The sequence below is a fragment of the Balaenoptera borealis genome (assembly GCF_965194805.1).
Source record: "Balaenoptera borealis genome assembly, chromosome: 10".
NCBI lineage: Eukaryota > Metazoa > Chordata > Mammalia > Artiodactyla > Balaenopteridae > Balaenoptera > Balaenoptera borealis.
The window spans coordinates 20065159-20086764 of NC_138874.1; positions in this window are offsets into that span (position 1 = coordinate 20065159).

Genomic DNA, 21606 nt, shown 5'->3' on the forward strand with positions numbered 1-21606 from the left:
GCGGTGTACATGGTTGGAGTTCCGATGGTGAAATTGCTCATGGTAGCACTGCCCATAATGATAGTGCTCATGGTGACAGTGTCCATGGTGACAGTGCCTATGGTGACAGAGCCCATTGTGATAGTGTTCACGGTGATAGTGCCCACAGTGACAGTGCTCATGGTGACAGTTCCTATGGTGACACTGCCCATGATGACAGTGCTCATGGTGACAGTGCCCACGGTGACAGTGCTCATTGTGACACTGCTCACGGTAAAAGTGCCCTTGGTGATAGTACCCATGTTAATAGTGCTCACGGTGACAGTTCACATGGTGACAGTGCCCATTTTGAATGTGCCCATGGTGGCAGTGCCCATGGTGACAGTGCTCATGGTGAGAGTTCCCATGGTGACAGTGCTCATGTTCACAGTGCCCATGGTGACAGTGTCCATGGTCAACAGTGCCCATGGTGAGAGTGCCCATGGTGACAGTGCCCATGGTGACAGTGCTCATGGTGAGAGTGCTCAAGGTGGCCATATCCATGGTGGGAATTCCCATGGTGAAAGTTCTCATGGTGGCAGTGCCCATGATGACAGTGCGCATTGTGACAGTGCACATGCTGAGAGTGCCCATGGTGACATTTCCCATGGTGACAGTGTTCATGGTAAGACTTACCATGGTGACAGTGCTCATGTTCACAGTGCCCATGGGGACAGTGTCCATGGTCAACAGTGCCCATGGTGAGAGTGCCCATGGTGACAGTGCCCATGGTGACAGTGCTCATGGTGACAGTGCTCAAGGTGGCCATATCCATGGTGGGAATTCCCATGGTGAAAGTTCTCATGGTGGCAGTGCCCATGATGACAGTGCGCATTGTGACAGTGCACATGCTGAGAGTGCCCATGGTGACATTTCCCATGGTGACAGTGTTCATGGTAAGACTTACCATGGTGACAGTGCTCATGTTCACAGTGCCCATGGGGACAGTGTCCATGGTCAACAGTGCCCATGGTGAGAGTGCCCATGGTGACAGTGCCCATGGTGACAGTGCTCATGGTGACAGTGCTCAAGGTGGCCATATCCATGGTGGGAATTCCCATGGTGAAAGTTCTCATGGTGGCAGTGCCCATGATGACAGTGCGCATTGTGACAGTGCACATGGTGAGAGTGCCCATGGTGACATTTCCCTTGGAGACAATGCTTATGGTGAGAGTGGCCATGGTGACACTGGCCATGGTGACAGTGCTCATGGTGAGAGTTCCCATGGTGACAGTGCTCATGTTGAGAGTGCCCATGGTGACCATTCCCATGGTGACAGTTCTCATGGTGATAGTGCTCATGGTGACAGTGCTCATGGGGACAGTGCACACGGTGACAGTGCCCACGGTGACAGTGCTCACGGTGATAGTGCTCATGGTGATATTGCCCATGGTAATAGTGCTCATGTTGACAGTGCCCATGGTGATATTGCTCATGGTGACACTACCCATGGTGATAGTGCTCACGGTGATAGTGCTCATGGTGACAGTTCCCATGGTGAGAGTGCCCATAGTGACAGTGCTCATGGTGACAGTACCCATGGTGAGAGTGCTCATGGTGAAGGTTCCCACTGTGACAGTGCTCATGGTGACAGTGCTCATGGTGACAGTGCTCAGGGTGAGAGTGCTCACGATGATAGTGCTCACGGTGACAGTTCCCTTGGTGATAGTGCTCATGGTGATAGTGCCCATGGTGACACAGCCCATGGTGATATTGCTCACGGTGACACTGCCCATGGTAATAGTGCTCATGGTGATAGTGCTCACGTTGACAGTGCCTTTGGTGATAGTGCCCATGGTGACAGTGCCCATGGTGACAGTGCTCATGTTGACAGTGCCCATGGTGACAGTGCCCTTGGTGACAATACCCATAGTGACATTTCCAATTGTGACAGTCCTCATAGTGAGAGTTCCCATGGCGACAGTGCTGATGGATGACAGTGCTCATGTTGACAGTGCCCATGGGGACAATGCTGATGGATACAGTGTCCATGGTGATAGTGCTCCTCGGGACCGTGTAGATGGTTACAGTGCCCATGGTGACATTTTCCACAGTGACAGTGCCCATGGTGAGAGTGCCGATGGAGACAGTGTCCATAGTGACAGTTCCCATGGTGACAGTGCTCATGGTGACACTTCCCATGGTGAACAGTGTCCATGGTGACATTTCCGATGGAGACAGTGCTCCTGGTGAGAGTTCCCATGCTGACAGTGCTCACGTTGACAGTGCCCATGGTGACAGTTCCCATGGTGATATTGCTCATGGTGACAGTGCACATGGTGACATGGCCCACGGTGACAGTGCTCACGGTGATAGTGCTCATGGTAATAGTGCTCGTGTTGACACTACCGATGGTGACAGTGCACATGGTGACACTGCCCATAGTGACATTTCCCATGGTGACAGTGCTCATGGTGAGAGTTCCCATGGTGACAGTGCACATGGTGACAGTGCCCATGGTGATAGTGCTCACTGTGACAGTTCTCACTGTGGCAGTGCCAATGGTTACAGTGCGCATGGTGACCTTTCCCATGGTGACAGTTCCCATGGTGATAGTGCTCACCGTGATAGTGCCAATGGTGACAGTTACCATGGATACAGTGCCTATGGTGACAGTGCTCATGGTGACAGTGCCCACTGTGATAGTGCTCAGGGTGGCAGTTCGCATGGTGACAGTGGCCATGATGACAGTGCTCATGGTGGCAATGCCCACAGTGACAGTGCTCATGGTGATAGTGCTCACGATGACAGTGCCTTTGGTGATAGTATCCATGGTAATAGTTCTCAATGTGACAGTGCCCATGGAGATAGTGCTCATGGTGATGGTGCTCATGGTAATAGTGCTCATGGTGACACTGCCCATGGTGACAGTGCCCATGGTGACACTGCCCATAGTGACAATTCCCATGGTGGCAGTGCTCATGGTGACAGTTCCCATGGGGACAGTGCTCATGGTGACAGTGCCCATGGTGACAGTGTCCATGGTGACAGTGCCTATGGTGAGAGTGCCCATGGTGACAGTGTGCATGGTGACAGTGCTCATGTTGAAATTGCCCATGGTGACAGTGCTCATGGTGAGAGTTCCCATGGTGACAATGTTCATGTTGACAATGCCCATGGAGACAGTGCTCATGTTGACAGCACCCACGGTGACAGTGCTCATAGTTACAGTGCTCACAGTTACAGTGCCCATGGTGATAGGGCCCATAGTAATAGTGCTCACGGTGACAGCATCCATGTTGATATTGTTCATGGTGACACTACCCATGGTGATAGTGCTCACGGTGACAGTGCTCATGAAGACAGTTCCCATGGTTGCAGTGCCCATGGTGACATTGCCCACGGTGACAATGCTCATGGTGACAGTGCTCATGGTGATATTGCTCACGGTGATAGTGCTCACATTGACAATGCCCTTGGTGATAGTGCTCATGGTAATACTGCTCATGGTGATAGTGCTCATGGTGATAGTTCGTATGGTGACAGTGCCCAGGTTGAAAGTCCCCATGATGGGAGTGCTCATGGTGACATTGCCCATGGTGACTGTGCTCATGCTGGCAGTGTACATGGTTGGAGTTCCCATGGTGAAATTCCTTATGGTGGCACTGCCCATGGTGATAGTGTTCATGGTGACAGTGTCCATGGTGACAGTGCCCATGATGACAGTGCTCATGGTGACAGTGCCCACGGTGACAGTGCTCATGGTGACAGTGCTCATGGTGACAGTCCCCATGGTAACTGTGCCCATGGTGACAGTGCTCATGGCGACAGTGCCCACGGTGACTATGCTCATGGAGACAGTGCTCATGGTGATAGTGCTCATGGTGACAGTTCACATGGTGACAGAGCCCATGTTGAAAGTGCCCATGGTGACAGTGCTCATGGTGGCACTGCCCATGGTGACTGTGCTCATGCTTGCGGTGTACCTGGTTGGAGTTCCGATGGTGAAATTCCTCATGGTAGCACTGCCCATAATGATAGTGCTCATGGTGACAGTGTCCATGGTGACAGTGCCTATGGTGACAGTGCCCATTGTGATAGTGCTCATAGTGACAGTGCCCACTGTGACAGTGCTCAATGTGACAGTGCTCACGGTGACAGTGCCCTTGGTGATAGTGCTCATGGTGATAGTGCTCATGGTGACAGTTCGCATGGTGACAGTGCCCATGTTGAAATTGCCGATGGTGACAGTACCCATGGTGAGAGTGCTCATGGTGAAGGTTCCCACTGTGACAGTGCTCATGGTGACAGTGCTCATGGTGACAGTGCTCAGGGTGAGAGTGCTCACGATGATAGTGCTCACGGTGACAGTTCCCTTGGTGATAGTGCTCATGGTGATAGTGCCCATGGTGACACTGCCCATGGTGATATTGCTCACGGTGACACTGCCCATGGTAATAGTGCTCATGGTGATAGTGCTCACGTTGACAGTGCCTTTGGTGATAGTGCTCATGGTGACACTGCCCATGGTGACAGTTCACATGCTGATAGTGCCCATGTTGAAAGTTCCCACGGTGACAGTGCTCATGGTGATAATGCCCATGGTGACTGTGCTCATGCTGGCGGTGTACAGGGTTGGTGTTCCCATGTTGAAATTCCTCATGGTGGCACTGCCCATGATGATAGTGTACATGGTGACAGTGTCCATGGTGACAGTGCCAATGGTGACAGTGCTCACGGTGACACTGCCCATGGTGACATTTCACAAGGTGACAGTGCCCATGTAGAAAGTGCTCATGGTGACAGTGACCATGGTGACATTTCCCATGTTGACAGTGTCCATTGTGATAGTGCCCATGGTGACAGTGCCCATGGTGACAGTGCTCATGTTGACAGTGCCCATGGTGACAGTGCCCTTGGTGACAATACCCATAGTGACATTTCCAATTGTGACAGTCCTCATAGTGAGAGTTCCCATGGCGACAGTGCTGATGGATGACAGTGCTCATGTTGACAGTGCCCATGGGGACAATGCTGATGGATACAGTGTCCATGGTGATAGTGCTCCTCGGGACCGTGTAGATGGTTACAGTGCCCATGGTGACATTTTCCACAGTGACAGTGCCCATGGTGAGAGTGCCGATGGAGACAGTGTCCATAGTGACAGTTCCCATGGTGACAGTGCTCATGGTGACACTTCCCATGGTGAACAGTGTCCATGGTGACATTTCCGATGGAGACAGTGCTCCTGGTGAGAGTTCCCATGCTGACAGTGCTCACGTTGACAGTGCCCATGGTGACAGTTCCCATGTTGACACTTCCCATGGTGATATTGCTCATGGTGACAGTGCACATGGTGACATAGCCCACGGTGACAGTGCTCACGGTGATAGTGCTCATGGTAATAGTGCTCGTGTTGACACTACCGATGGTGACAGTGCACATGGTGACACTGCCCATAGTGACATTTCCCATGGTGACAGTGCTCATGGTGAGAGTTCCCATGGTGACAGTGCACATGGTGACAGTGCCCATGGTGATAGTGCTCACTGTGACAGTTCTCACTGTGGCAGTGCCAATGGTTACAGTGCGCATGGTGACCTTTCCCATGGTGACAGTTCCCATGGTGATAGTGCTCACCGTGATAGTGCCAATGGTGACAGTTACCATGGATACAGTGCCTATGGTGACAGTGCTCATGGTGACAGTGCCCACTGTGATAGTGCTCAGGGTGGCAGTTCGCATGGTGACAGTGGCCATGATGACAGTGCTCATGGTGGCAATGCCCACAGTGACAGTGCTCATGGTGATAGTGCTCACGATGACAGTGCCTTTGGTGATAGTATCCATGGTAATAGTTCTCAATGTGACAGTGCCCATGGAGATAGTGCTCATGGTGATGGTGCTCATGGTAATAGTGCTCATGGTGACACTGCCCATGGTGACAGTGCCCATGGTGACACTGCCCATAGTGACATTTCCCATGGTGGCAGTGCTCATGGTGATAGTTCCCATGGGGACAGTGCTCATGGTGACAGTGCCCATGGTGACAGTGTCCATGGTGACAGTGCCTATGGTGAGAGTGCCCATGGTGACAGTGTGCATGGTGACAGTGCTCATGTTGAAATTGCCCATGGTGACAGTGCTCATGGTGAGAGTTCCCATGGTGACAATGTTCATGTTGACAATGCCCATGGAGACAGTGCTCATGTTGACAGCGCCCACGGTGACAGTGCTCATGGTTACAGTGCTCACAGTTACAGTGCCCATGGTGATAGGGCCCATAGTAATAGTGCTCACGGTGACAGCATCCATGTTGATATTGTTCATGGTGACACTACCCATGGTGATAGTGCTCACGGTGACAGTGCTCATGAAGACAGTTCCCATGGTTGCAGTGCCCATGGTGACATTGCCCACGGTGACAATGCTCATGGTGACAGTGCTCATGGTGATATTGCTCACGGTGATAGTGCTCACATTGACAATGCCCTTGGTGATAGTGCTCATGGTAATACTGCTCATGGTGATAGTGCTCATGGTGATAGTTCGTATGGTGACAGTGCCCATGTTGAAAGTCCCCATGATGGCAGTGCTCATGGTGACATTGCCAATGGTGACTGTGCTCATGCTGGCAGTGTACATGGTTGGAGTTCCCATGGTGAAATTCCTTATGGTGGCACTGCCCATGGTGATAGTGTTCATGGTGACAGTGTCCATGGTGACAGTGCCCATGATGACAGTGCTCATGGTGACAGTGCCCACGGTGACAGTGCTCATGGTGACAGTGCTCACGGAGACAGTGCCCTTGGTGATAATACCCATGTTAATAGTGCTCACAGTGACAGTGCCCATGGTGATTTTGCTCACGGTGACACTACCCATGGTGATAGTGCTCATGGTGATAGTGCTCATGGTGACAGTTCCCATGGTAACTGTGCCCATGGTGACAGTGCTCATGGCGACAGTGCCCACGGTGACTATGCTCATGGAGACAGTGCTCATGGTGATAGTGCTCATGGTGACAGTTCACATGGTGACAGAGCCCATGTTGAAAGTGCCCATGGTGACAGTGCTCATGGTGGCACTGCCCATGGTGACTGTGCTCATGCTTGCGGTGTACCTGGTTGGAGTTCCGATGGTGAAATTCCTCATGGTAGCACTGCCCATAATGATAGTGCTCATGGTGACAGTGTCCATGGTGACAGTGCCTATGGTGACAGTGCCCATTGTGATAGTGCTCATAGTGACAGTGCCCACTGTGACAGTGCTCACGGTGACAGTGCCCTTGGTGATAGTGCTCATGGTGATAGTGCTCATGGTGACAGTTCGCATGGTGACAGTGCCCATGTTGAAATTGCCGATGGTGACAGTACCCATGGTGAGAGTGCTCATGGTGAAGGTTCCCACTGTGACAGTGCTCATGGTGACAGTGCTCATGGTGACAGTGCTCAGGGTGAGAGTGCTCACGATGATAGTGCTCACGGTGACAGTTCCCTTGGTGATAGTGCTCATGGTGATAGTGCCCATGGTGACACTGCCCATGGTGATATTGCTCACGGTGACACTGCCCATGGTAATAGTGCTCATGGTGATAGTGCTCACGTTGACAGTGCCTTTGGTGATAGTGCTCATGGTGACACTGCCCATGGTGACAGTTCACATGCTGATAGTGCCCATGTTGAAAGTTCCCACGGTGACAGTGCTCATGGTGATAATGCCCATGGTGACTGTGCTCATGCTGGCGGTGTACAGGGTTGGTGTTCCCATGTTGAAATTCCTCATGGTGGCACTGCCCTTGATGATAGTGTACATGGTGACAGTGTCCATGGTGACAGTGCCAATGGTGACAGTGCTCACGGTGACACTGCCCATGGTGACATTTCACAAGGTGACAGTGCCCATGTAGAAAGTGCTCATGGTGACAGTGACCATGGTGACATTTCCCATGTTGACAGTGTCCATTGTGATAGTGCCCATGGTGACAGTGCCCATGGTGACAGTGCTCATGTTGACAGTGCCCATGGTGACAGTGCCCTTGGTGACAATACCCATAGTGACATTTCCAATTGTGACAGTCCTCATAGTGAGAGTTCCCATGGCGACAGTGCTGATGGATGACAGTGCTCATGTTGACAGTGCCCATGGGGACAATGCTGATGGATACAGTGTCCATGGTGATAGTGCTCCTCGGGACCGTGTAGATGGTTACAGTGCCCATGGTGACATTTTCCACAGTGACAGTGCCCATGGTGAGAGTGCCGATGGAGACAGTGTCCATAGTGACAGTTCCCATGGTGACAGTGCTCATGGTGACACTTCCCATGGTGAACAGTGTCCATGGTGACATTTCCGATGGAGACAGTGCTCCTGGTGAGAGTTCCCATGCTGACAGTGCTCACGTTGACAGTGCCCATGGTGACAGTTCCCATGTTGACACTTCCCATGGTGATATTGCTCATGGTGACAGTGCACATGGTGACATAGCCCACGGTGACAGTGCTCACGGTGATAGTGCTCATGGTAATAGTGCTCGTGTTGACACTACCGATGGTGACAGTGCACATGGTGACACTGCCCATAGTGACATTTCCCATGGTGACAGTGCTCATGGTGAGAGTTCCCATGGTGACAGTGCACATGGTGACAGTGCCCATGGTGATAGTGCTCACTGTGACAGTTCTCACTGTGGCAGTGCCAATGGTTACAGTGCGCATGGTGACCTTTCCCAAGGTGACAGTTCCCATGGTGATAGTGCTCACCGTGATAGTGCCAATGGTGACAGTTACCATGGATACAGTGCCTATGGTGACAGTGCTCATGGTGACAGTGCCCACTGTGATAGTGCTCAGGGTGGCAGTTCGCATGGTGACAGTGGCCATGATGACAGTGCTCATGGTGGCAATGCCCACAGTGACAGTGCTCATGGTGATAGTGCTCACGATGACAGTGCCTTTGGTGATAGTATCCATGGTAATAGTTCTCAATGTGACAGTGCCCATGGAGATAGTGCTCATGGTGATGGTGCTCATGGTAATAGTGCTCATGGTGACACTGCCCATGGTGACAGTGCCCATGGTGACACTGCCCATAGTGACATTTCCCATGGTGGCAGTGCTCATGGTGACAGTTCCCATGGTGACAGTGCTCATGGTGACAGTGCCCATGGTGACAGTGTCCATGGTGACAGTGCCTATGGTGAGAGTGCCCATGGTGACAGTGTGCATGGTGACAGTGCTCATGTTGAAATTGCCCATGGTGACAGTGCTCATGGTGAGAGTTCCCATGGTGACAATGTTCATGTTGACAATGCCCATGGAGACAGTGCTCATGTTGACAGCGCCCACGGTGACAGTGCTCATGGTTACAGTGCTCACAGTTACAGTGCCCATGGTGATAGTGCCCATAGTAATAGTGCTCACGGTGACAGCATCCATGTTGATATTGTTCATGGTGACACTACCCATGGTGATAGTGCTCATGGTGACAGTGCTCATGAAGACAGTTCCCATGGTTGCAGTGCCCATGGTGACATTGCCCACGGTGACAATGCTCATGGTGACAGTGCTCATGGTGATATTGCTCACGGTGATAGTGCTCACATTGACAATGCCCTTGGTGATAGTGCTCATGGTAATACTGCTCATGGTGATAGTGCTCATGGTGATAGTTCGTATGGTGACAGTGCCCATGTTGAAAGTCCCCATGATGGCAGTGCTCATGGTGACATTGCCCATGGTGACTGTGCTCATGCTGGCAGTGTACATGGTTGGAGTTCCCATGGTGAAATTCCTTATGGTGGCACTGCCCATGGTGATAGTGTTCATGGTGACAGTGTCCATGGTGACAGTGCCCATGATGACAGTGCTCATGGTGACAGTGCCCACGGTGACAGTGCTCATGGTGACAGTGCTCACGGTGACAGTGCCCTTGGTGATAATACCCATGTTAATAGTGCTCACAGTGACAGTGCCCATGGTGATTTTGCTCACGGTGACACTACCCATGGTGATAGTGCTCATGGTGACAGTTCCCATGGTAACTGTGCCCATGGTGACAGTGCTCATGGCGACAGTGCCCACGGTGACTATGCTCATGGAGACAGTGCTCATGGTGATAGTGCTCATGGTGACAGTTCACATGGTGACAGAGCCCATGTTGAAAGTGCCCATGGTGACAGTGCTCATGGTGGCACTGCCCATGGTGACTGTGCTCATGCTTGCGGTGTACCTGGTTGGAGTTCCGATGGTGAAATTCCTCATGGTAGCACTGCCCATAATGATAGTGCTCATGGTGACAGTGTCCATGGTGACAGTGCCTATGGTGACAGTGCCCATTGTGATAGTGCTCATAGTGACAGTGCCCACTGTGACAGTGCTCAATGTGACAGTGCTCACGGTGACAGTGCCCTTGGTGATAGTGCTCATGGTGATAGTGCTCATGGTGACAGTTCGCATGGTGACAGTGCCCATGTTGAAATTGCTGATGGTGACAGTACCCATGGTGAGAGTGCTCATGGTGAAGGTTCCCACTGTGACAGTGCTCATGGTGACAGTGCTCATGGTGACAGTGTTCAGGGTGAGAGTGCTCACGATGATAGTGCTCACGGTGACAGTTCCCTTGGTGATAGTGCTCATGGTGATAGTGCCCATGGTGACACTGCCCATGGTGATATTGCTCACGGTGACACTGCCCATGGTAATAGTGCTCATGGTGATAGTGCTCACGTTGACAGTGCCTTTGGTGATAGTGCTCATGGTGACACTGCCCATGGTGACAGTTCACATGCTGATAGTGCCCATGTTGAAAGTTCCCACGGTGACAGTGCTCATGGTGATAATGCCCATGGTGACTGTGCTCATGCTGGCGGTGTACAGGGTTGGTGTTCCCATGTTGAAATTCCTCATGGTGGCACTGCCCATGATGATAGTGTACATGGTGACAGTTCGCATGGTGACAGTGCCCATGTTGAAATTGCCGATGGTGACAATACCCATGGTGAGAGTGCTCATGGTGAAGGTTCCCACTGTGACAGTGCTCATGGTGACAGTGCCCTTAGTGATAGTGCTCATGGTGACAGTTCGCATGGTGATAGTGCTCATGTTGACATTGCCCATGGTGACCGTTCCCATGGTGACAGTACCCATGGTGATAGTGCTCATGGTGACAGTGCTCATGGGGACAGTGCACATGGTGACAATGCCCACGATGACAGTGCTCACGGTGATAGTGCTCAAGGGGAAAGTGCCCATTGTAATAGTGCTCACCGTGACAGTGCCCATGCTGATATTGCTCAAGGTAACACTGCCCATGGTGATAGTGCTCACGGTGATAGTGCTCATGGTGACAATGCCCTTGGTGATAGTGCTCATGGTGATAGTGTTCATGGTAATAGTGCTCATGGAGACAGTGCTCACGGTGATAGTGCCCATGGTGACACTGCCCATAATGACATTTCCCATGGTGACAGTGCTCATGGTGAGAGTTCCCATGGTGACAGTGCTCACGGTGACAATGCTCACTGTGGCAGAGCCAATGGTTACAGTGCTCATGGTGGCAGTGTCCATGGTGGCAGTTCCCAAGATGACAGTGCTCATGGTGACATTTCCCATGGAAACAGAGCTCATGATGACAGTGTCCATGGTGACAGTGTACATGGTGACAGTGGCCATGTTGAAAGTGCCCATGGTGACAGTGCTCAAGCTGGCGGTATACATGGCTGGAGTTCCCATGGTGAAATTCCTCATGGTTGCCCTGCCCATGATGATAGTGCTCATGGTGACAGTGTCCATCATGAGAGTGCCCATGGTGACAGTGCTCATGATGACCCTGCCCATGGTGACAGTGCCCATGGTGACATTTCCCATGGTGACAGTGCTCATGTTGACAGTGCACACGGTGACATTGCCCACGGTGACATTTCCCATGGTGACAGTGTTCATGGTGATATTGCTCACGGTCACAGTGCCCATGGTTATAGTCCTCACGGTGATAGTGCTCATGGTGACAGTTCCCATGGTGACAGTGCCCGCAGTGACTGTGCTCATGGTGACATTGCCTACGGTGACAGTGCTCATGGTGACAGTTCGCTTGGTGACACTGCCCATGGTGACAGTGCACATGGTGACACAGCCCATGGTGACTGTGCTAAAGCTGCCGATGTACATGGTTGGAGTTCCCATGGTGAAATTCCTCATGGTGGCACTGCCCATGATGATAGTGTTGATGGTGACAGTGCCTATGGTGAGAGTGCCCATTGTGATAGTGGTCACGGTGACAGTGCCCTTCGTGATAGTATCCATGGTAATAGTGTTCACAGTGACACTGCCCATGGTGATAGTGCTCATGGTGACAGTGCTCATGGTGATAGTGTTCACGGTGATAGTGCTCATGGTGACAGTGCCCTTGGTGATAGTGCTCATGGTGATAGTGTTCATGGAGACATTTCACATGGTGACAGTGCTCATGTTGACAGTCCCCATGTTGACTGTGCTCATGCTGGCGGTGTACATGGTTGGTGTTACAATGGTGAAATTCCTTATGGTGGCACTGCCCATGATGATAGTGCTCATGGTGAAAGTGCCCATGGTGACAGTGTCCATGGTGACAGTGCCTATGGTGAGAGTGCCCATGGTGACAGTGCCCATGGTGACGGTGTCCAAGGTGACAGTGCTCATGTTGACAGTGCCCACGGTGACAATGCTCATGGTGAGAGTTTCCATGGTGACAGTGCTAACCTTAACAGTGTCCATGGTGACCGTTCCGGTGGTGACAGTTCCCATGGTGATAGTGCCCATGGTGACAGTGCTCATGGTGATAGTGCTCATGGTGACACGGCCCATGGTGAATGTGCTCATGCTGGCGGTGTACATGGTTGGAGTTCCCATGGTGAAATTCCTTATGGTGGCAATGCCCATGATGATAGTGCTCATGGTGAGAGTGTCCATGGTGACAATACCTATGGTGACAGTGCCCATGGTGACATTTCCCATGGTGATAGTGCTCATGGTGAGAGTTCCCATGATGACAATGCTTATGTTGACAATGCCCTTGGTGACAGTGCTCATCGTGACAGTGCCCACTGTGAAATTTCTCATGGTGACAGTGCTCACGGTGATAGTGCTCACGGTGATAGTGCTCACGCTGACAGTGCCCTTGGTGATAGTGCTCATGGTAATAGTGCTCACGGTGACGGTTCGCATGGTGACAGTGCCCATGATGAAAGTGCCCATGGTGGCAGTGCTCATTGTGACACTGCCCATGGTGAATGTGCTCATGCTGGCGTTGTACATGGTTGGAGTTCCCATGGTGAAATTCCTTATGGTGGCACTACCCATGATGATAGTGTTCATGGTGACAGTGTCCATGGTGACATTTCCCATGGTGACAGTGCTCATGGTGAGAGTTCTCATGTTGAGAGTGCTCAGGTTGACATTGCCCATGGTGACCCTTCCGATGGTGAGAGTTCCCATGGTGATAGTGCTCATGGTGACAGTGCTCATGGTGACCGTGCACACGGTGACAATGCCCACAGTGACAATGCTCACGGTGATAGTGCTCATGGCGATAGTGACCATTGTAATAGTGCTCACCGTGACAGTGCCCATGTTGATATTGCTCATGGTGACACTGCCCATGGTGATAGTGCTCACGGTGATAGCGCTCAGGGTGACACTGCCCTTGGTGATAGTGCTCATGGTGATAGTGTTCATGGTAATAGTGCTCATGGTGACACTGCCCATGGTGACAGTGCCCATGGTGACACTCCCGATAGTGACATTTCTTATGGTGACAGTGCTCATGGTGAGAGTTCCCATGGTGACAGTGCACATGGTGACAGTTCCCATGGTGACAGTGCTCACGGTGACCGTGCTCACTGTGGCAGTGCCAATGGTAACATTGTTCATGGTGGCAGTGTCCATGGTGGCGGTTTCCAAGATGACAGTGCTCATGGTGATATTTCCCATGGTAACAGAGTTCATGATGACAGTGCTCATGGTGACAGTTCGCATGGTGACAGTGCCCACTTTGAAAGTGCCCATGGTGACAGTACCCATGGTGACTGTGCCCATGGTGACAGTGCCCATGGTGACAGTGCTCATTGTGAGAATTGCCATGGTGACAGTGCTAATGTTGACATTGCCCATTGTGACCGTTCCCATGGTGACAGTTCCCATGGTGATAGTGCTCACCGTGATAGTGCCAATGGTGACAGTTACCATGGATACAGTGCCTATGGTGACAGTGCTCATGGTGACAGTGCCCACTGTGATAGTGCTCAGGGTGGCAGTTCGCATGGTGACAGTGGCCATGATGACAGTGCTCATGGTGGCAATGCCCACAGTGACAGTGCTCATGGTGATAGTGCTCACGATGACAGTGCCTTTGGTGATAGTATCCATGGTAATAGTTCTCAATGTGACAGTGCCCATGGAGATAGTGCTCATGGTGATGGTGCTCATGGTAATAGTGCTCATGGTGACACTGCCCATGGTGACAGTGCCCATGGTGACACTGCCCATAGTGACATTTCCCATGGTGGCAGTGCTCATGGTGACAGTTCCCATGGGGACAGTGCTCATGGTGACAGTGCCCATGGTGACAGTGTCCATGGTGACAGTGCCTATGGTGAGAGTGCCCATGGTGACAGTGTGCATGGTGACAGTGCTCATGTTGAAATTGCCCATGGTGACAGTGCTCAGGGTGAGAGTTCCCATGGTGACAATGTTCATGTTGACAATGCCCATGGAGACAGTGCTCATGTTGACAGCGCCCACGGTGACAGTGCTCATGGTTACAGTGCTCACAGTTACAGTGCCCATGGTGATAGTGCCCATAGTAATAGTGCTCACGGTGACAGCATCCATGTTGATATTGTTCATGGTGACACTACCCATGGTGATAGTGCTCATGGTGACAGTGCTCATGAAGACAGTTCCCATGGTTGCAGTGCCCATGGTGACATTGCCCACGGTGACAGTGCTCATGGTGATATTGCTCACGGTGATAGTGCTCACATTGACAATGCCCTTGGTGATAGTGCTCATGGTAATACTGCTCATGGTGATAGTGCTCATGGTGATAGTTCGTATGGTGACAGTGCCCATGTTGAAAGTCCCCATGATGGCAGTGCTCATGGTGACATTGCCCATGGTGACTGTGCTCATGCTGGCAGTGTACATGGTTGGAGTTCCCATGGTGAAATTCCTTATGGTGGCACTGCCCATGGTGATAGTGTTCATGGTGACAGTGTCCATGGTGACAGTGCCCATGATGACAGTGCTCATGGTGACAGTGCCCACGGTGACAGTGCTCATGGTGACAGTGCTCACGGTGACAGTGCCCTTGGTGATAATACCCATGTTAATAGTGCTCACAGTGACAGTGCCCATGGTGATTTTGCTCACGGTGACACTACCCATGGTGATAGTGCTCATGGTGATAGTGCTCATGGTGACAGTTCCCATGGTAACTGTGCCCATGGTGACAGTGCTCATGGCGACAGTGCCCACGGTGACTATGCTCATGGAGACAGTGCTCATGGTGATAGTGCTCATGGTGACAGTTCACATGGTGACAGAGCCCATGTTGAAAGTGCCCATGGTGACAGTGCTCATGGTGGCACTGCCCATGGTGACTGTGCTCATGCTTGCGGTGTACCTGGTTGGAGTTCCGATGGTGAAATTCCTCATGGTAGCACTGCCCATAATGATAGTGCTCATGGTGACAGTGTCCATGGTGACAGTGCCTATGGTGACAGTGCCCATTGTGATAGTGCTCATAGTGACAGTGCCCACTGTGACAGTGCTCAATGTGACAGTGCTCACGGTGACAGTGCCCTTGGTGATAGTGCTCATGGTGATAGTGCTCATGGTGACAGTTCGCATGGTGACAGTGCCCATGTTGAAATTGCCGATGGTGACAGTACCCATGGTGAGAGTGCTCATGGTGAAGGTTCCCACTGTGACAGTGCTCATGGTGACAGTGCTCATGGTGACAGTGCTCAGGGTGAGAGTGCTCACGATGATAGTGCTCACGGTGACAGTTCCCTTGGTGATAGTGCTCATGGTGATAGTGCCCATGGTGACACTGCCCATGGTGATATTGCTCACGGTGACACTGCCCATGGTAATAGTGCTCATGGTGATAGTGCTCACGTTGACAGTGCCTTTGGTGATAGTGCTCATGGTGACACTGCCCATGGTGACAGTTCACATGCTGATAGTGCCCATGTTGAAAGTTCCCACGGTGACAGTGCTCATGGTGATAATGCCCATGGTGACTGTGCTCATGCTGGCGGTGTACAGGGTTGGTGTTCCCATGTTGAAATTCCTCATGGTGGCACTGCCCATGATGATAGTGTACATGGTGACAGTTCGCATGGTGACAGTGCCCATGTTGAAATTGCCGATGGTGACAGTACCCATGGTGAGAGTGCTCATGGTGAAGGTTCCCACTGTGACAGTGCTCATGGTGACAGTGCTCATGGTGACAGTGCTCAGGGTGAGAGTGCTCACGATGATAGTGCTCACGGTGACAGTTCCCTTGGTGATAGTGCTCATGGTGATAGTGCCCATGGTGACACTGCCCATGGTGATATTGCTCACGGTGACACTGCCCATGGTAATAGTGCTCATGGTGATAGTGCTCACGTTGACAGTGCCTTTGGTGATAGTGCTCATGGTGACACTGCCCATGGTGACAGTTCACATGCTGATAGTGCCCATGTTGAAAGTTCCCACGGTGACAGTGCTCATGGTGATAATGCCCATGGTGACTGTGCTCATGCTGGCGGTGTACAGGGTTGGTGTTCCCATGTTGAAATTCCTCATGGTGGCACTGCCCTTGATGATAGTGTACATGGTGACAGTGTCCATGGTGACAGTGCCAATGGTGACAGTGCTCACGGTGACACTGCCCATGGTGACATTTCACAAGGTGACAGTGCCCATGTAGAAAGTGCTCATGGTGACAGTGACCATGGTGACATTTCCCATGTTGACAGTGTCCATTGTGATAGTGCCCATGGTGACAGTGCCCATGGTGACAGTGCTCATGTTGACAGTGCCCATGGTGACAGTGCCCTTGGTGACAATACCCATAGTGACATTTCCAATTGTGACAGTCCTCATAGTGAGAGTTCCCATGGCGACAGTGCTGATGGATGACAGTGCTCATGTTGACAGTGCCCATGGGGACAATGCTGATGGATACAGTGTCCATGGTGATAGTGCTCCTCGGGACCGTGTAGATGGTTACAGTGCCCATGGTGACATTTTCCACAGTGACAGTGCCCATGGTGAGAGTGCCGATGGAGACAGTGTCCATAGTGACAGTTCCCATGGTGACAGTGCTCATGGTGACACTTCCCATGGTGAACAGTGTCCATGGTGACATTTCCGATGGAGACAGTGCTCCTGGTGAGAGTTCCCATGCTGACAGTGCTCACGTTGACAGTGCCCATGGTGACAGTTCCCATGGTGATATTGCTCATGGTGACAGTGCACATGGTGACATGGCCCACGGTGACAGTGCTCACGGTGATAGTGCTCATGGTAATAGTGCTCGTGTTGACACTACCGATGGTGACAGTGCACATGGTGACACTGCCCATAGTGACATTTCCCATGGTGACAGTGCTCATGGTGAGAGTTCCCATGGTGACAGTGCACATGGTGACAGTGCCCATGGTGATAGTGCTCACTGTGACAGTTCTCACTGTGGCAGTGCCAATGGTTACAGTGCGCATGGTGACCTTTCCCATGGTGACAGTTCCCATGGTGATAGTGCTCACCGTGATAGTGCCAATGGTGACAGTTACCATGGATACAGTGCCTATGGTGACAGTGCTCATGGTGACAGTGCCCACTGTGATAGTGCTCAGGGTGGCAGTTCGCATGGTGACAGTGGCCATGATGACAGTGCTCATGGTGGCAATGCCCACAGTGACAGTGCTCATGGTGATAGTGCTCACGATGACAGTGCCTTTGGTGATAGTATCCATGGTAATAGTTCTCAATGTGACAGTGCCCATGGAGATAGTGCTCATGGTGATGGTGCTCATGGTAATAGTGCTCATGGTGACACTGCCCATGGTGACAGTGCCCATGGTGACACTGCCCATAGTGACAATTCCCATGGTGGCAGTGCTCATGGTGACAGTTCCCATGGGGACAGTGCTCATGGTGACAGTGCCCATGGTGACAGTGTCCATGGTGACAGTGCCTATGGTGAGAGTGCCCATGGTGACAGTGTGCATGGTGACAGTGCTCATGTTGAAATTGCCCATGGTGACAGTGCTCATGGTGAGAGTTCCCATGGTGACAATGTTCATGTTGACAATGCCCATGGAGACAGTGCTCATGTTGACAGCACCCACGGTGACAGTGCTCATAGTTACAGTGCTCACAGTTACAGTGCCCATGGTGATAGGGCCCATAGTAATAGTGCTCACGGTGACAGCATCCATGTTGATATTGTTCATGGTGACACTACCCATGGTGATAGTGCTCACGGTGACAGTGCTCATGAAGACAGTTCCCATGGTTGCAGTGCCCATGGTGACATTGCCCACGGTGACAATGCTCATGGTGACAGTGCTCATGGTGATATTGCTCACGGTGATAGTGCTCACATTGACAATGCCCTTGGTGATAGTGCTCATGGTAATACTGCTCATGGTGATAGTGCTCATGGTGATAGTTCGTATGGTGACAGTGCCCAGGTTGAAAGTCCCCATGATGGGAGTGCTCATGGTGACATTGCCCATGGTGACTGTGCTCATGCTGGCAGTGTACATGGTTGGAGTTCCCATGGTGAAATTCCTTATGGTGGCACTGCCCATGGTGATAGTGTTCATGGTGACAGTGTCCATGGTGACAGTGCCCATGATGACAGTGCTCATGGTGACAGTGCCCACGGTGACAGTGCTCATGGTGACAGTGCTCATGGTGACAGTCCCCATGGTAACTGTGCCCATGGTGACAGTGCTCATGGCGACAGTGCCCACGGTGACTATGCTCATGGAGACAGTGCTCATGGTGATAGTGCTCATGGTGACAGTTCACATGGTGACAGAGCCCATGTTGAAAGTGCCCATGGTGACAGTGCTCATGGTGGCACTGCCCATGGTGACTGTGCTCATGCTTGCGGTGTACCTGGTTGGAGTTCCGATGGTGAAATTCCTCATGGTAGCACTGCCCATAATGATAGTGCTCATGGTGACAGTGTCCATGGTGACAGTGCCTATGGTGACAGTGCCCATTGTGATAGTGCTCATAGTGACAGTGCCCACTGTGACAGTGCTCAATGTGACAGTGCTCACGGTGACAGTGCCCTTGGTGATAGTGCTCATGGTGATAGTGCTCATGGTGACAGTTCGCATGGTGACAGTGCCCATGTTGAAATTGCCGATGGTGACAGTACCCATGGTGAGAGTGCTCATGGTGAAGGTTCCCACTGTGACAGTGCTCATGGTGACAGTGCTCATGGTGACAGTGCTCAGGGTGAGAGTGCTCACGATGATAGTGCTCACGGTGACAGTTCCCTTGGTGATAGTGCTCATCGTGATAGTGCCCATGGTGACACTGCCCATGGTGATATTGCTCACGGTGACACTGCCCATGGTAATAGTGCTCATGGTGATAGTGCTCACGTTGACAGTGCCTTTGGTGATAGTGCTCATGGTGACACTGCCCATGGTGACAGTTCACATGCTGATAGTGCCCATGTTGAAAGTTCCCACGGTGACAGTGCTCATGGTGATAATGCCCATGGTGACTGTGCTCATGCTGGCGGTGTACAGGGTTGGTGTTCCCATGTTGAAATTCCTCATGGTGGCACTGCCCATGATGATAGTGTACATGGTGACAGTGTCCATGGTGACAGTGCCAATGGTGACAGTGCTCACGGTGACACTGCCCATGGTGACATTTCACAAGGTGACAGTGCCCATGTAGAAAGTGCTCATGGTGACAGTGACCATGGTGACATTTCCCATGTTGACAGTGTCCATTGTGATAGTGCCCATGGTGACAGTGCCCATGGTGACAGTGCTCATGTTGACAGTGCCCATGGTGACAGTGCCCTTGGTGACAATACCCATAGTGACATTTCCAATTGTGACAGTCCTCATAGTGAGAGTTCCCATGGCGACAGTGCTGATGGATGACAGTGCTCATGTTGACAGTGCCCATGGGGACAATGCTGATGGATACAGTGTCCATGGTGATAGTGCTCCTCGGGACCGTGTAGATGGTTACAGTGCCCATGGTGACATTTTCCACAGTGACAGTGCCCATGGTGAGAGTGCCGATGGAGACAGTGTCCATAGTGACAGTTCCCATGGTGACAGTGCTCATGGTGACACTTCCCATGGTGAACAGTGTCCATGGTGACATTTCCGATGGAGACAGTGCTCCTGGTGAGAGTTCCCATGCTGACAGTGCTCACGTTGACAGTGCCCATGGTGACAGTTCCCATGTTGACACTTCCCATGGTGATATTGCTCATGGTGACAGTGCACATGGTGACATAGCCCACGGTGACAGTGCTCACGGTGATAGTGCTCATGGTAATAGTGCTCGTGTTGACACTACCGATGGTGACAGTGCACATGGTGACACTGCCCATAGTGACATTTCCCATGGTGACAGTGCTCATGGTGAGAGTTCCCATGGTGACAGTGCACATGGTGACAGTGCCCATGGTGATAGTGCTCACTGTGACAGTTCTCACTGTGGCAGTGCCAATGGTTACAGTGCGCATGGTGACCTTTCCCATGGTGACAGTTCCCATGGTGATAGTGCTCACCGTGATAGTGCCAATGGTGACAGTTACCATGGATACAGTGCCTATGGTGACAGTGCTCATGGTGACAGTGCCCACTGTGATAGTGCTCAGGGTGGCAGTTCGCATGGTGACAGTGGCCATGATGACAGTGCTCATGGTGGCAATGCCCACAGTGACAGTGCTCATGGTGATAGTGCTCACGATGACAGTGCCTTTGGTGATAGTATCCATGGTAATAGTTCTCAATGTGACAGTGCCCATGGAGATAGTGCTCATGGTGATGGTGCTCATGGTAATAGTGCTCATGGTGACACTGCCCATGGTGACAGTGCCCATGGTGACACTGCCCATAGTGACATTTCCCATGGTGGCAGTGCTCATGGTGACAGTTCCCATGGGGACAGTGCTCATGGTGACAGTGCCCATGGTGACAGTGTCCATGGTGACAGTGCCTATGGTGAGAGTGCCCATGGTGACAGTGTGCATGGTGACAGTGCTCATGTTGAAATTGCCCATGGTGACAGTGCTCATGGTGAGAGTTCCCATGGTGACAATGTTCATGTTGACAATGCCCATGGAGACAGTGCTCATGTTGACAGCGCCCACGGTGACAGTGCTCATGGTTACAGTGCTCACAGTTACAGTGCCCATGGTGATAGGGCCCATAGTAATAGTGCTCACGGTGACAGCATCCATGTTGATATTGTTCATGGTGACACTACCCATGGTGATAGTGCTCACGGTGACAGTGCTCATGAAGACAGTTCCCATGGTTGCAGTGCCCATGGTGACATTGCCCACGGTGACAATGCTCATGGTGACAGTGCTCATGGTGATATTGCTCACGGTGATAGTGCT